Source organism: Mixophyes fleayi, chromosome 3 (genome assembly GCF_038048845.1).
Source record: "Mixophyes fleayi isolate aMixFle1 chromosome 3, aMixFle1.hap1, whole genome shotgun sequence".
Taxonomy (NCBI): Eukaryota; Metazoa; Chordata; class Amphibia; order Anura; family Limnodynastidae; genus Mixophyes; species Mixophyes fleayi.
The window spans coordinates 134,896,823-134,911,051 of NC_134404.1; the positions used below are offsets into that span (position 1 = coordinate 134,896,823).

General features: G+C 40.1%; 1 protein-coding gene across 2 annotated transcripts in view; it reads left to right on the top strand.

Moving 5' to 3' along the window:
- Positions 1-271: 271 nt before the first annotated feature.
- The window catches only part of NMUR1 (neuromedin U receptor 1), a 58,765-nt gene continuing 44,807 nt past the window's right edge, over positions 272-14,229 (top strand). The window contains exon 1 of one of the 2 annotated variants that reach the window (XM_075202367.1): positions 272-400. The gene's annotated coding sequence lies outside the window, so the exon portion shown is untranslated. Of the gene's footprint in view, positions 401-927; positions 1,034-14,229 lie in introns of those variants that run through there. The other variant, XM_075202366.1, reaches the window with a different exon arrangement.

Here is a 14,229-nt window from a genome sequence, read left to right on the forward strand (position 1 = left end):
ATGCTCCCCTTATTTCACTCATTTATTAGTATCCATCATAGTGTGAGGCAAATTGTTATTGCATAATTATTATACCAATCTAATGTTATTATGACTCAGAAATTCTGCTTCACAATTAATTTGCATATAATTACCTTGCACAGGATTGTTGTTCGGTTTCAATGCAGTTTATTTGTCCAGTTCCACCCTCACCAAGCACTTACACCACTCCCTTGTCTCTTTCCACCTTGTAATAAATGCACATTAGTTTCTGCCTAATTATAAACAAGTTCCTATCTTTGTTCTGGGCGAGCCGGGTAGAGGTTTTCCTGCGCTGACCTCTGGTAGATGAAGTCTTCATCTATTGCCTGCTATGAGCCCTAAGGAGATTGATCTGGGTCGGGTCACTGTAACATCAACTGTGAGTGAAACTTCAGTCAACTTATCCAAAGACTCTAGGAGATACCTGTACAGGAATTACACATATAAGCCAAACTGAAAATACATTCCACTTTTATATGTCTCATTCAAATTTTAGTGTCACAGTTTGAAGAAAATATTTATTTTTAGATCTTAAGATTAATATGTAATTTCAGTCTTCATATTGTAAATCGTCTCAGAGTCAGCTTGTTTAGAAACTCCCCAACATGTAGACAAGATTGAAAAAGGGCAACCTTGCAGATAGATCTAAGCTACAATTAGTAAGTAAAACATTTAAGAGAACGAACCTGACAATCTGAGCTGCAGCAAAGGTTTTCTAAGTGTAGAGAAGCATCTGATGTCTTGCTTACGCTCGTTCACTGTCAGAAGGAAGTGAATGGATGTATTGCGAAGTGAAAGAACAGCTACTGTAGCCAATACTGCTGGGCTGTCCTATCAGCACAGCACCGCCCTCTGGTGGAGCTTTAATAAAAGGTGTAAAGGCTGAGCAACGCGCAGTCAGGTTTTTGTAGGATGTGAAGACACTCATCTAGTGGTGTATACCTTGGGGGGGTTTCAAACTGCTTAAAGCATGTGACAAAGCTGGAGGAATTCTTCATACGTACAGAATTAGGTGAGTGTCCTACACTTGTCAGTCTGAATTATTCTACTGATCAGCAATGTTTGGTGCTGGAATTATTCACTTTTTCCTTTTTAAATGGATTTGAATGCAAGATATGCAATATGTACCAAAGTCTTAGACTATTTAACACTACTGAAGTGACATAATATATTATACAATATCACTTTAATACATCATAGATATTGGCCTGCAAGATTTAATGTTTTTATTTTTATGTTTTTAATACATAAAGTAAACATGAAAAAATTTGCAAATAAGTAAAAGTTGTTTTGCCGGTGTACATATTAACATGATTTAATGTGTGTGTGCGTGTGTTTAATATGTGAGTGAAGTATTTTATGTCAGTGTTAGCCAGTTGATTTTTATATTAATTTGATTTTGTTTGAATGGATGCAATCTGGAAGGTAATATTATCTAGCCATTGTTGCCATTAGAAACCTCTGTATTTAAGCAGGAATATTAGAGAGTAGTATAAGAGACTACTGATGGGTCAAGATAACACTGCATGAAACTGTACTGCAGAACTGTCATGATTAGTGTCTGTGCTCAACTTTGCATTAGAGCTCTTTTTTCAGTAATAAAGTGATGTAGCCAGATTAGAGTGATTCCAATTAAATCAGTTTTAAAAATGAAAAATGTTAGTTTGTGTATCATAAGAGACTATCTTATGTGTGTTTGCAACCCACCATAATCAATAGCATGTTATTGCAGTTATCATGTATATAGTTATTTCATTCAACAGTGTATGCCTCAGAGAGAGATTATTGTGCATTTTTCCACACACCTATGTTACAGAGCATTTTTTGTTACTGTAATTAACACAAATGGTCTCTTGCTCTTTGTGTCATATCCTTAGATTGTCCCAATCTTTGCTCCTTGAAGTCTGCAAATGACTTGGTTCATTTCTCAGAGCATAGACCTGAAGCTAGTAAACAAAAGAAAATAGAAGAAATGGGGCACCTGTTTCATAGTGTTTGACATGGAAAAGATAGGAAGAAATTGTTTTATTGGACTTAACAAACACCATTTGACATGGGTGGCTATATTTTTGTATTTTTTTTTTTTTATCAAAAATGTGTCTCCTCATCCAGGTGCATTGCATTCTGGGTATGGCACTGCATGCATTGTTATTTTAATACACAGAACTTACACTATAATATACTCATCTTACTTATGCCAGTTGTTTAATATGATGGTTAGGACATATTTATTAAATGAAGAGGGCAGTCAAACCGGGTACAGCTAATAGTTCTTAGATATGACTTTGAACAATGCACTTTGTGCACGTAGTACTCACAAAAGTGCAATGTCATTTCAGATGGGCACAGGACTTGGTCAAAATTGATGCACATTGAATGAAAAGATTGCACTGGATTTAGAAATGACCAAATGTCTCTGATTCTCTCTGTTGCTCTCTTCTAACTTCTCTTTTAACTGTTATTTGCACAGTTATATCTGTAAACTACACAATTGTTTGTATAGTTGCCAATTCCACACCATTATCCTCTCTCCAGGATATGCAGATTTGTCTCTGTCTGCAATGTTCGGTCTAATGTACATACTGTAGCTGTCCTGTGCCATCAGCTATCTCCAAATGGCACAGCGATCTCCTAATGCCAATGTCCACAGAATATCTTTAGAAATGTCAACCCAGGGCATTGTAATCAAATATAATTCTCTGGCAAGACCTTGGGCATGGTTTTAAAAAACCAATGAAATATATGAAACATTATTTCAAAGAACAATAATCAAACCCACTGCAGCCTCACCTGATATAAATGTAAAACCTATGCCTGTGTTCCATATATATCATACAGAGAGCATTCAAGTAACAGATTTACAATACAGAGATCATTCTAGTGACCCATGTACAACACAAGGAGCATTCTTGGGACCGGAGGTAGTCTCTTCACCGATGCTGATAATTCCGACGCTGAGGACACCTACAAAACAGATTTCAGAAGAAAACGACAAGAATATACACAGACTTACCTGATCAGCGACTCTCCATATAATCGATCCTAGCAGAACACTGATAGAAGGTTCTTCCGAATGCACAGGTGTCCGGCAGTAGTGTCTGACGTCAGTGCGCCCTCAATGAATTTTTATTTAAAGTGGCAATGTCGGGACCACGCAAGTTAACAGGGGGTGAGAGAATGTTACACCCTGTCTTCTAGTCTAACGAAATTGGAGAGACATGGGTTAAAATGCGGGAGGCTTACATAGCTTCCAGGAGACTAGGCAGGTCTCTACCCTCACTGATGTAACACAGAGCATATTAGTATGTAATTACATTTTTTCTTTCTACTATACACAGCTATTTGTTCTCTCTCTGTAGCATACAACTGCCTCTCCTCCACTCTACACTACTACATTGTGTTTATATAATAAATACAATTGCCTCTTCTCTCTCTAGTGCAGACTTTCTCAACCTGTGGCACGTATACACAAAGGGGTATATCATACAGATTTAAGACATACTTCACCAGTTACTTTAAACTCACAACAACTGTTTAATATACTGGTAATTAACGCAGCATGTTTAAAACAAATGAAATGGGTTATTTTTAAAAAACAATGAATACATAATGGGTAATTTGTCAAACTTTTATAAAAATTTAGAGGTGATTGGAATACATTTACACCCTTTAGGGGGTACTTGGAATAAATGTACACACTTTATGGGGTACTTGGGATAAAGTGACACATAATAGTAGGTACTTAACAAACACTTTCACTCCAAATTTCTTCTCACTACCGTACTCAACCATCTCCACGCTGTAATGTACAGTAGGCAGATACCTCTTATCTCTCTTCTATAGGTAGAATCAATGTTCTCTCTCAGCTACGGAATATGGAAATAAAAGCCTTAATAGCTTAGTTTGATGAGATCTCCAGCACTCAGGATGGATTTTCACCGTAAAGAGTTCAGTTTTTATCTTTTCTGCATTTAAAGATGACCCGTCAGGTTTGCAAAATATATGTTTTCTGTATGTGCTTAGTACAAAAAACTGCTGAACCCCTCTGTGTCCTCTGCTCGGGAGAGAGCATAATATACTGTATGCATGCATATGCCGTGTGCTGGCTTCAATGTCTGAGTTATGCTTGCTCCTCAGTAGAATGTCAGTTTTATTTAACACATTTAGGGGCCTATTTATGCAGCCCTACACTATGCGGAAACTGCTTTTCCCTGCATGGTTTAGGCATTTTTAAATAAAATGTTAATTTAAGAAAATCCTATCGCAGGAGATATCGGCAAAGAGCCGCAATAAACTGCAGTCCTCTTGATGCTCAATGGCGACTGCGGTCTGGACAATTTTATCAAACTCTGAAAAGCATGGTGTTAGCCATTCAGTCGTGTGGGGAGAGCATCGCAGAGGAGCTACTCTCCCTTGTGCAGTTTACCCTTGGTCACATATGCGCAGTAAAGACTCTGGGTCAGGACTCTGTTTCTTCTTGGAAAACAGTCATCGCCGGGACAGCCTCCTATCAGATGTGCTCTCTCAACATGACTTGTATATTAAATTTCTCTGAAAAGTCATCTGTTATGATACTTAACGGGGCAAAAACCTGATAATTAAATAGGCCCCTTATAGTGTGCAAAGCACTATGTAAAATATACTTTTTCCATTAAAGATATATATATCTTTAATGTAAACTACCTAATGTACAGCACTTATCATGTTTATGATATTTATACACTAAGGTATGCAATATTCTAGCCTTTCTCTCTTATGTAATTGGAGATCCAGACAAATTTCTTTCATATACAGTATTAAATATCCTTTCATTACTGTATATGATTATTGTTATAATGTTTATTGCTCTATAGTGTTCACATGCATGCACATAGTTCCTTGGCTATGTCTGTAAAGTTGTTTCTCCCCTCTCTATATATTATGCAGCTTTTTCTAATGCACAATTAGTGATGACTCTGGGGCATAAACAAAGGGGGTGGTCCGCCCTCCCTTAATGTAAGGTGTGCAAAGTGGAAGAAAAGGCTGCCTGGGGGGACCAGAGAGAGTAAAGGGAACTTCCAAACCTTAAATAAATAGATATCTTAGACATAGTAGTCCCCTAGGCGCAAAGGCAATCAAAAGGTAGTGTCAATATAGGCTGGATAACATTCATACAAAACTTGCAATTTTAATGTTAGTGTCACGGTTGGCTTATAGGAAATGGATCCCTAGGCTCTGCTGGACATGGCTTAGCCCACCCACAGGCGCGGAGTCTAACAGGCAGGTGGATTTCACCAGGAACTCCCGCAAGGAGGTATGGACTTAGCGGCACCAAACCTGCAGGTCGCGGTCCTGTGAGTGGGTGAACTTCAGAACGGTGTGGAGGAGCCAAGTAACACGGGTAGAGATTAGAGCCCACCGGTAAATAGTATGGAAACAGGAACACTATAGATAAGACTGATGGGCAGCGACAAATGAGGCACAAGGAGAATAGATGTCCTGTGGTACAACAAGGAAAATCGGAGGCTGTCACAATGATGTATCCAATGGTGAAGGGTAGAGATACTGGAACAGCTGGAGTACAGCACTAGAGTTATGCTGAGCACACGGGAAGCAGAGATAACTGGGGAGGACAGGCAATGAGTCACCAAGGCAGTTGTGGTTCACAGTGGTAGCGGTCAGAGAACTGGAGCTGTCACGATGAAGTAAATGAAAGATAGTATAGTGGTACTGGAGCAGCAATAGGTTCAATACAGCAGGAGACTGAGAGCAAACTGAAGTGGCAGAGGTAACTCGTAGCAACAACTGATGAGACACAGTAGTAGTAGCGGCTCTGAGTGAAAGCAGTGAGAGAACTGAAGCTGTCACAATGTGGTACAGGTGTGATGTTATTAGCAGTACTGGAGCAGCAAAAGTTCAACACAGCCAGAGACTGAGAGCAAACTGCAGTAGCAGAGGTAACTCGTGGTAACAGCTGATGAGTCACAATAGTAGCAGCGGCTCTGAGTGGTAGCGATGAGAGAACTGGAACTGTCATGATGAAGTACACTGGAGATGGTAATAAAGGTACTGGAGCAGCGATGGTCCAACACAGGCCACAAACTGAGAGCAGGCTGGAATAGCTGAGGCAACTCGGAATAACAGCTGAGGAGTCACAGGTGTAATAGCGGCTCTGAGTGGTAGCGATGATAGAACTGGGACTGTCACGATGAAGTACACTGGAGATGGTAATAGTAGTACTGGAGCAGCAATGGTCCAACACAGGCCATGAACTGAGAGCAGGCTGGAATAGTGGAGATCCACGAGGAGAACAGGAACCAGAACCACAGGCTACAAGAAGTGAGCTTGAAGAACAGGCATCAGACAGGTGAATCCAGGAGGTTAAAATAGTGCTCCAGGAATGCTCAGCCAATGACAAGAGGAGGGAGGTCCAGAGTGCAATAGACTTACACCTGTGCCAAACTGAGTATAGATGAATGAATGAATGAAGCTTGCCTGACACTGGAACATGGCCGTTTCCAGATAAATGAAATGCGGGTAACGGGACAGGTACTACTTGCGGGACCAAAGCGTTACAGCTAGTATAGGTACACATATAATCGTGAATACTTGCAATTTTAATGCTAGTATAAATACACATATAGTCATAAATACACAAAGGTTGCAACCTTTAGCGGGTACAGTATTAAAATCTAAACAGAGGCGTTCTGTATCACATAATAAATATACAATCAAAAAAGCCAATAGGTGACCATCATAAGTCCAATATGGTAGTCCTCTGGTCAGAGCCCGGATCGATAATGTATTCAAATATTCCTCTTTTAGGGATGATGGTGATTGCCAGTAATAGAAAATTTTAATTGTTCAAAATCAGCTAGGCATGAGATGCCTGGTGTCCAATGTAGCAGTCTCTGTTTGGACAAATAGATATAGATCCCATAATGGCAAGGGGTAGGAATATTAAAAATGTAAGTTGAATCCCAATGGGGTAAAGGTGGTCTGTGGGGGTAACGATGGGTTTATAAAGGCGCCTGGGATGGTAATTGTCCTCCATGATTGGTTGGATGGATGGTGGATTCCTATTGGTCCCAGCCATGGCTATAAAGTTCTTATTACATATAGATAAAGAACTCTGGGGCATATATATTATCTGCCACTTTTTTGCCACAATCATTTTCATTCCTTATCACAGTGATAAGGAATGAACGATCGTGAACATTTATTAAAAGTGTTCTGCTGGGACAATAGTCCCAATAAATGACTGCCCCGGCGAATGGAGTTTATGTTCTCCCTGTGTTTGCGTGGGTTTCCTCCGGGTGCTCCGGTTTCCTCCCACATTCCAAAAACATACTAGTAGGTTAATTGGCTGCTATCAAAAAATTTTACACTAGTCTGCGTGTCTGTGTGTGTGTATGTTAGGGAATTTAGACTGTAAGCTCCAATGGGGCAAGGACTGATGTGAATGAGTTCTCTGTACAGCGCTGCGGAATCAGTGGTGCTATATAAATAAATAAATGATGATCATGATTTTTAGCTATGACCTATCTCTTTCTATGGTCTCTATTGCAAAGTGGCTACCTTTGCGATAGTTACCGGAGGGGAGAGCGGGTAAGATGTGGGGATGGACCGCAATGTACCCCCCCCCATAGGCTTCAATGGTTAACGCCATCTGATTTTTCAATCTTTGATTTTTGGAACTTGTTAAATGGTTCAAAATAGCATTTCCCATATAAAGCTATGACGACTGCTTTTGAATTCCAAGACACTGGGGCCGTAGCAGACATCACCAATATCTGCTGTGATGCCCTAATAATACATTTAAAGGATCCCTAAATATGTGTCTAATAAAAAATATCATTGAAAAATAGGCCCCTCTGTCTTGTGTGTATTTTTCTGTATGAATTTATACACCTACCTGGTCATCTATAAAGTAATTATTTAGCTAACCTCTCATCTTTACAGTTTACACTTCCAGTATATGAATCTGCAGACACCCTTTCAACTAATTCCTCATACCTCAAGTCATCTAAACAAAACATCATCTGTATAACTCTTAAAAGTACAAAATCCATTGCTCCAGATACAGCTCTTTCTCTAGTTAGCCTTCTATAATCATATACACATCTAGTATCAATGCAATACACAGCTATCTCTTGTACATAAACAAGCCACCTATAATGTTTTCCTCTAGTTATCTGCATATGAGGATTTATTAACATTTATCTTCTGAAGATGCTCCTGGGATGACTTTCTAATATTGTGCAAAAATGCAAATGTGTAGTAATGCATAGCAGCCAAAAAGATATTTATTTTCATTAGTCTAACACTACACTTCACTATATAGATCAAAACTAATTATTCATCAGTTGCTATGGGTTACAACACATTTCTACGTTTTAATCACATTAGTAAACCTATCATGTTGATAAATAGTTACTAGATAACATGTTGGGTCTGAATCATTAAGGAAAGTAAAGCATAAAAAAATGAATAACTTTGCACCTGGCCATAATCATGTTGCTTTGGAGGGGGCGGTCAATTTAAAATGTGATGACAGATTTATAGTTGGGATAGGACATGTCCTAGATCAACTTTACATTTCAGTGTAAAAATAAAGCTGTCAAGTATTTGTGTGAAAAAGCAGTCAGTATTTAGCTTATGTGCAAAATAATAAACTAATTTGCACCCCTTGCATTGTAACATGATTTGTCCAGGATCAAACTTACTCCTTTTGTGTCTTTAAGGGCTTTTTCACATATGAGTGTTGGAATAATGGTTAAAAATGCATTAGATGTGTATTAGTGATGACATTTTGATGTGCTTGTTATGCATTGCGAATTTACTGATGCAATCTAGTGTACTGGTAGCGTGCATTAGCACATGGGAAATAGGTTGTGCCACTTTCTAAAATTTAACAATGCAATCGTGGGAATGAGACCATAATAAAACATTCTACCTATTTTGTATCTGCTTTTCAGGTATTAGTTAGTGTCTGGGCAGTGCATTAATAGCTGATAGCTGTGAAGCAAACCTCAATATTTAACAATTACTCCCTTTAGATTTTTCTTATTTACTCTATATAGTTTTACAGTAAGTATATTTATTCTAGAGATGTTCACTGACCCCTGTTTTCTGGTTTTGGTTTTGGGTTTGGCAAAACCACCCTTGCATGTTTTTGGTTTTGGATCCCTATTTTTTTCTAAAATCCCTATTTTTTTCTAAAATCACACAATTTTGCTTTTTCTCCCCCTACATTATTATAAACCTTAATAACACTAATTTCAAGTCATTTGCAGTCAATTTTGACCATCACACAAGTCACAATATTATTTTCATACACTTTCAAACAAAGACTGCAGCGACCTGGCTGGATGCTAAGTGACAGCAGTAGCGGATCTAGAGAATACTGCTACCCGGGGCGATGTAGGGGGGGCGATTTAGGCCCTGCCCCCTTTTTGACATCTGAGGCTGCCGGCGGCTGCATACTATGTGCAGGTCCGTTCAGCAGTGACAGGCAGGGACAGTGTGCTGCCCAGATGCTCTGATTGTGTTTAAAACACAATCAGAGCGGCCGGGCAGCACGCTGGCCCTGCCTGTCACTGCTGAATGGACCTGCACATAATGTGCAGCCGCCGGCAGCAAGCCCCTGCTAGGGGGGGCGATCGGGGCGATCGCCCCCCCCCTGGATCCGCCACTGAGTGACAGAGCAATGAGAGAAACACATGGCAGTTCCTAGCACATCTAGGAAACGTTGGCACACAGCAGTGGCAGAAAAGAAAAGTGGTGCAAGATGGAATTGTCCTTGGATCATAAAACCAGTTATGGTTCATTTGAGCACTCCACCCGTTTCTTGGATAACTGTGGTAATTCTACAGCTAATACATGGCAACGAGCGCTGACCCCCGCCCCCCCCTCCCCGGTATGAGTGTTTTTATCAGACTCAGACCAATCCAGAGTGCCAGACTATGCACTAAAAAGAGCCATTGTAATTCACAGTAAAAAGCAAGTTCATCACTGAGCATCGAATCAGCCCCAATTCACCAAAAAATTATAATATAGTTAGGTACCTTTGATGTAAAGTGCAGATTACAAACACTTGATGAAACAGCAACAAAGTGGAAGGTAATACATATACACATCTATTTAGACATTGTCTTTATACCGTTCGAAAAAAAATTAAAAATAATCCTCCACCAATCTTTGGATGTTGATAGTTACAGGTCTTCTTTTCTTGCCCAAGGTGAAAGGTGCTTTTTTTACATTTTTGTTTCCCTGACTTACAAACGCTATGCACTTTAACATATGCTTTACCAGATGACGTAGAGGGATTACTATCATCATGACTGGTGCCAGCAAGTGCTCGGTGCTCCTGCTCTTCTGTGTACTGCTGTAAATCCATTTTGATAGCACTGTACAATTTAACTGCAAATTCAGAAGACCAAGCCTGCCAGCCCTAGTATTTCTATTTCAACAATGACAATTAGCAATGGAGCTTTGTGTGTAACCTACATAACACAATACAATGTGGCTGCAGATTTACACCAAGACTGCCAGCCCTATTATTTGTATTTCAGCAATGACAATTAGCAATGGAGTTCTCCTCTTTGTGTGTAACCTATATAACACAGTACAATGTGACTGCAAATTTACACCAAGACTGCCAGCCCTATTATTTATTTGTATTTCAGATATGACAATTAGCAATGGAGCTCTCCTCTTTGTGTGTTACCTATATAACACCGTACAGTTTGACTGCAAATTCAGAAGACCAAGCCTGCCAACCCTAGTATTTCTATTTCAGCAATGACAATTAGCAATGGAGCTCTCGTCTTTTTGTGTAACCTATATAACACAGTACAATGTGACTGCAGATTTACACCAAAACTGCCAGCCCTATTATTTGTATTTCAGCAATAACAATTGGCAATGGAGCTTTCCTCTTTGTTTGTAACCCATATAACACCATGCACTTTGACTGCAAATTCAGAAGACCAAGCCTGCAAGCCCTAGTATTTCTATTTCAGCAATGACAATTAGCAATGGAGCAATGGAGCTCTCTTCTTTGTGTGTAACCTATATAACACAGTACAATGTGACTGCAGATTTACACCAAGACTGCCAGTCCTATTATTTGTATTTCAGCAATGACAATTAGCAACGGCGCCCTCCTCTTTGTGTGTTACCTATAACAATACTATACCAAAACTTGCGAAATCCGTCGACTCAACAGTGATGTTTTGCCTCGTTTTCAATTCCGAGGGCACGCGAAAGTACGGCTTGGTACTCGGATCTGCTAGGTTTGGGTGTGTTCGGTTCTCGGGGAACCGAGCCTGAACATTGGAGACTTTGATCTCCATAAATAGATGTATGGATTCCAAAGACGTGTAATTAATGTAATCAAGATGTGATCACTAAAAAAGAAAAACTGCTCTGCACATTGTAGGTTGGGATAGGATTGTAATGATGCATAAGTTTAAGATAGACAAATACTACAGACGTACTACCGATGTGCATTGCAGGTACAGTGCTATGAACATCAAAGGAGTAATGCGCTGTTCATTTCAGCAGTACAGATTTCCACAGAACAGTCACAATATTAGGATGCCAAAAGGGGTGTGGTCTGCTGGGAAAAAATACATGACATGGGAGTCATCTGGGAATGGTTTGGATGGGTTGGGCTGTGATCTTATTTGTCACAATCTTCCTAAAGGGAAAACTAGGTGGTATGCTTATAATGTGTTAGTGATTAGCAGTATATAGTACAGGTAAAAATAACTGATTGCATTATGAAACCAGTCATGTAACTTTACGCAAAGGAGGAATACTACAGCTGCCCAATTGATGATTCTCTCCCCTCTCTTGGCAACCCAAGCCATTACCATAATTCCAGTAACAACAGAGAGACAAAAGAGGTCACAGCTTTATTTAATAAACATTTTGCATACCTGGTGAAAAGAAAACAGTACTGCAACTGTCAGTTCCAGGCATGAACCACAGTGATTGGGGGCAGCCTCAGCCTTCCCGCACTCCAGACATAAGCATCCCACTGCCCTTCCCCTGACTTGGCATAAGGGCCCCCTAGAAGCAAATCTAAATGGAGTATCCTCATGACCAGGAGCCTCCTATGGCCACTAACTGCAGTGCGTTTCCTGATTGCTGTGCCCCATCTGCAATCAAAACATGTAAGAACAATAGGAAAAATCATCCTGCATTTTACTTGTGAATACCGCCTGAAATCTAAACCAACATTTTAACACAATGGCATAAACCAATTTGCATCACGCCGGGGGGCCCCATCTGAAATCAAAATGCATGTTAGCATTATCATTAACATTTATTTATATAGTGCCAGCAAACTCCGTAGTGCTTTACAATTGGGGACAAACACAGTAATAAACAATACTGGGTAACACAGACAAAGAGGTAAGAAGACCCTGCTTGCAAGCTTACAGTCTATGGGACAAAAGCATAAACCACTCTGCATCTTTCCTGGATGTTTCACCTAAAAACAAAAAGCATGTTAAGATAATAGAGTAGGGATGAGCGCACTCGGATTTATGAAATCCGAGCCCACCCGAACGTTGCGGATCCGAGTCGGATCCGAGACAGATCCGGGTATTGGCGCCAAATTCAAAAGTGAAACTGAGGCTCTGACTCATAATCCCGTTGTCGGATCTTGCGATACTCGGATCCTATAAATTCCCCGCTAGTCGCCGCCATCTTCACTCGGGCATTGATCAGGGTAGAGGGAGGGTGTGTTAGGTGGTCCTCTGTGCTGTTTAGTTCTGTGCTGTTTAGTTCTGTGCTGTTTAGTTCTGTGCTGTTTAGTTCTGTGCTGTTTAGTTCTGTGCTGTTTAGTTCTGTGCTGTGCTGTGCTGTGCTGTGCTGTGCTGTGCTGTGCTGTGTTCTGCAGTATCAGTCCAGTGGTGCTGTGTGCTGTGCTCTGTCCTTCTGAGGTCAGTGGTGCTGCTGGGTCCTGTGCTGTGTCCTGTTCAGTCCAGTGGTGCTGTGTCCTGTGCTCTGTGCTTCTAAGGGCATAGTTATTTCCCCAATATTCCCCTGTGTTTAAAAAAATAAAAAAAAGTTTTTTTAAAAAATACCAAAAACTACTTTAATTTTTTTTAATTACCACAAAATTTGCACAACCAATCCTGCAGTATAAGCCCATTGGTACTGCAATATTACCAAGTTCACACATTCAGCAGTAAAAGTCCAGTGGTACTGCAATATTACAAAGTTTACACATTCTGCAGTATCAGTCCAGTGGTGCTGTGTCCTGTGCTCTGTCCTGCTGAGTTCCGTAGTGCTGCTGGGTCCTGTGCCGTGTCCTGTTCAGTCCAGTGGTGCTGTGTCCTGTGCTCTGTGCTTCTAAGGGCATAGTTATTTCCCCATTATTCCCAAGTTTTTAAAAAATAAAAAAAAAGTAAAAAAAAATTAAAAATTAAAAAAAAAAAATATATATATAATAATTATAACCAAATTTGCAAAACCAATCCAGCAGTATAAGTCCATTGGTACTGCAATATTACCAAGTTCACACATTCTGCAGTATCAGTCCAGTGGTGCTGTGTCCTGTGCTCTGTCCTGCTGAGTTCCGTAGTGCTGCTGGGTCCTGTGCCGTGTCCTGTTCAGTCCAGTGGTGCTGTGTCCTGTGCTCTGTGCTTCTAAGGGCATAGTTATTTCCCCACTATTCCCAAGTTTTTTAAAAATAAAAAAAAAGTAAAAAAAAATTAAAAATTTAAAAAAAAAAAAATATATAATAATTATAACCAAATTTGCAAAACCAATCCAGCAGTATAAGTCCATTGGTACTGCAATATTACCAAGTTCACACATTCTGCAGTATCTTGTGCTACATATAATGGAGACCAAAAATTTGGAGGATAAAGTAGGGAAAGATCAAGACCCACTTCCTCCTAATGCTGAAGCTGCTGCCACTAGTCATGACATAGACGATGAAATGCCATCAACGTCGTCTTCCAAGCCCGATGCCCAATCTCGTAGTACCGGGCATGTAAAATCCAAAAAGCCCAAGTTAAGAAAAAGTAGCAAAAAGAGAAACTTTAAATCATCTGAGGAGAAACGTAGAGTTGCCAATATGCCATTTACGACACGGAGTGGCAAGGAACGGCTTAGGCCCTGGCCCGTGTTCATGACTAGTGGTTCAGCTTCACCCACGGATCTTAGCCCTCCTCCTCCTCCCCCCCCCTACAAAAAAATTGAAGAGAG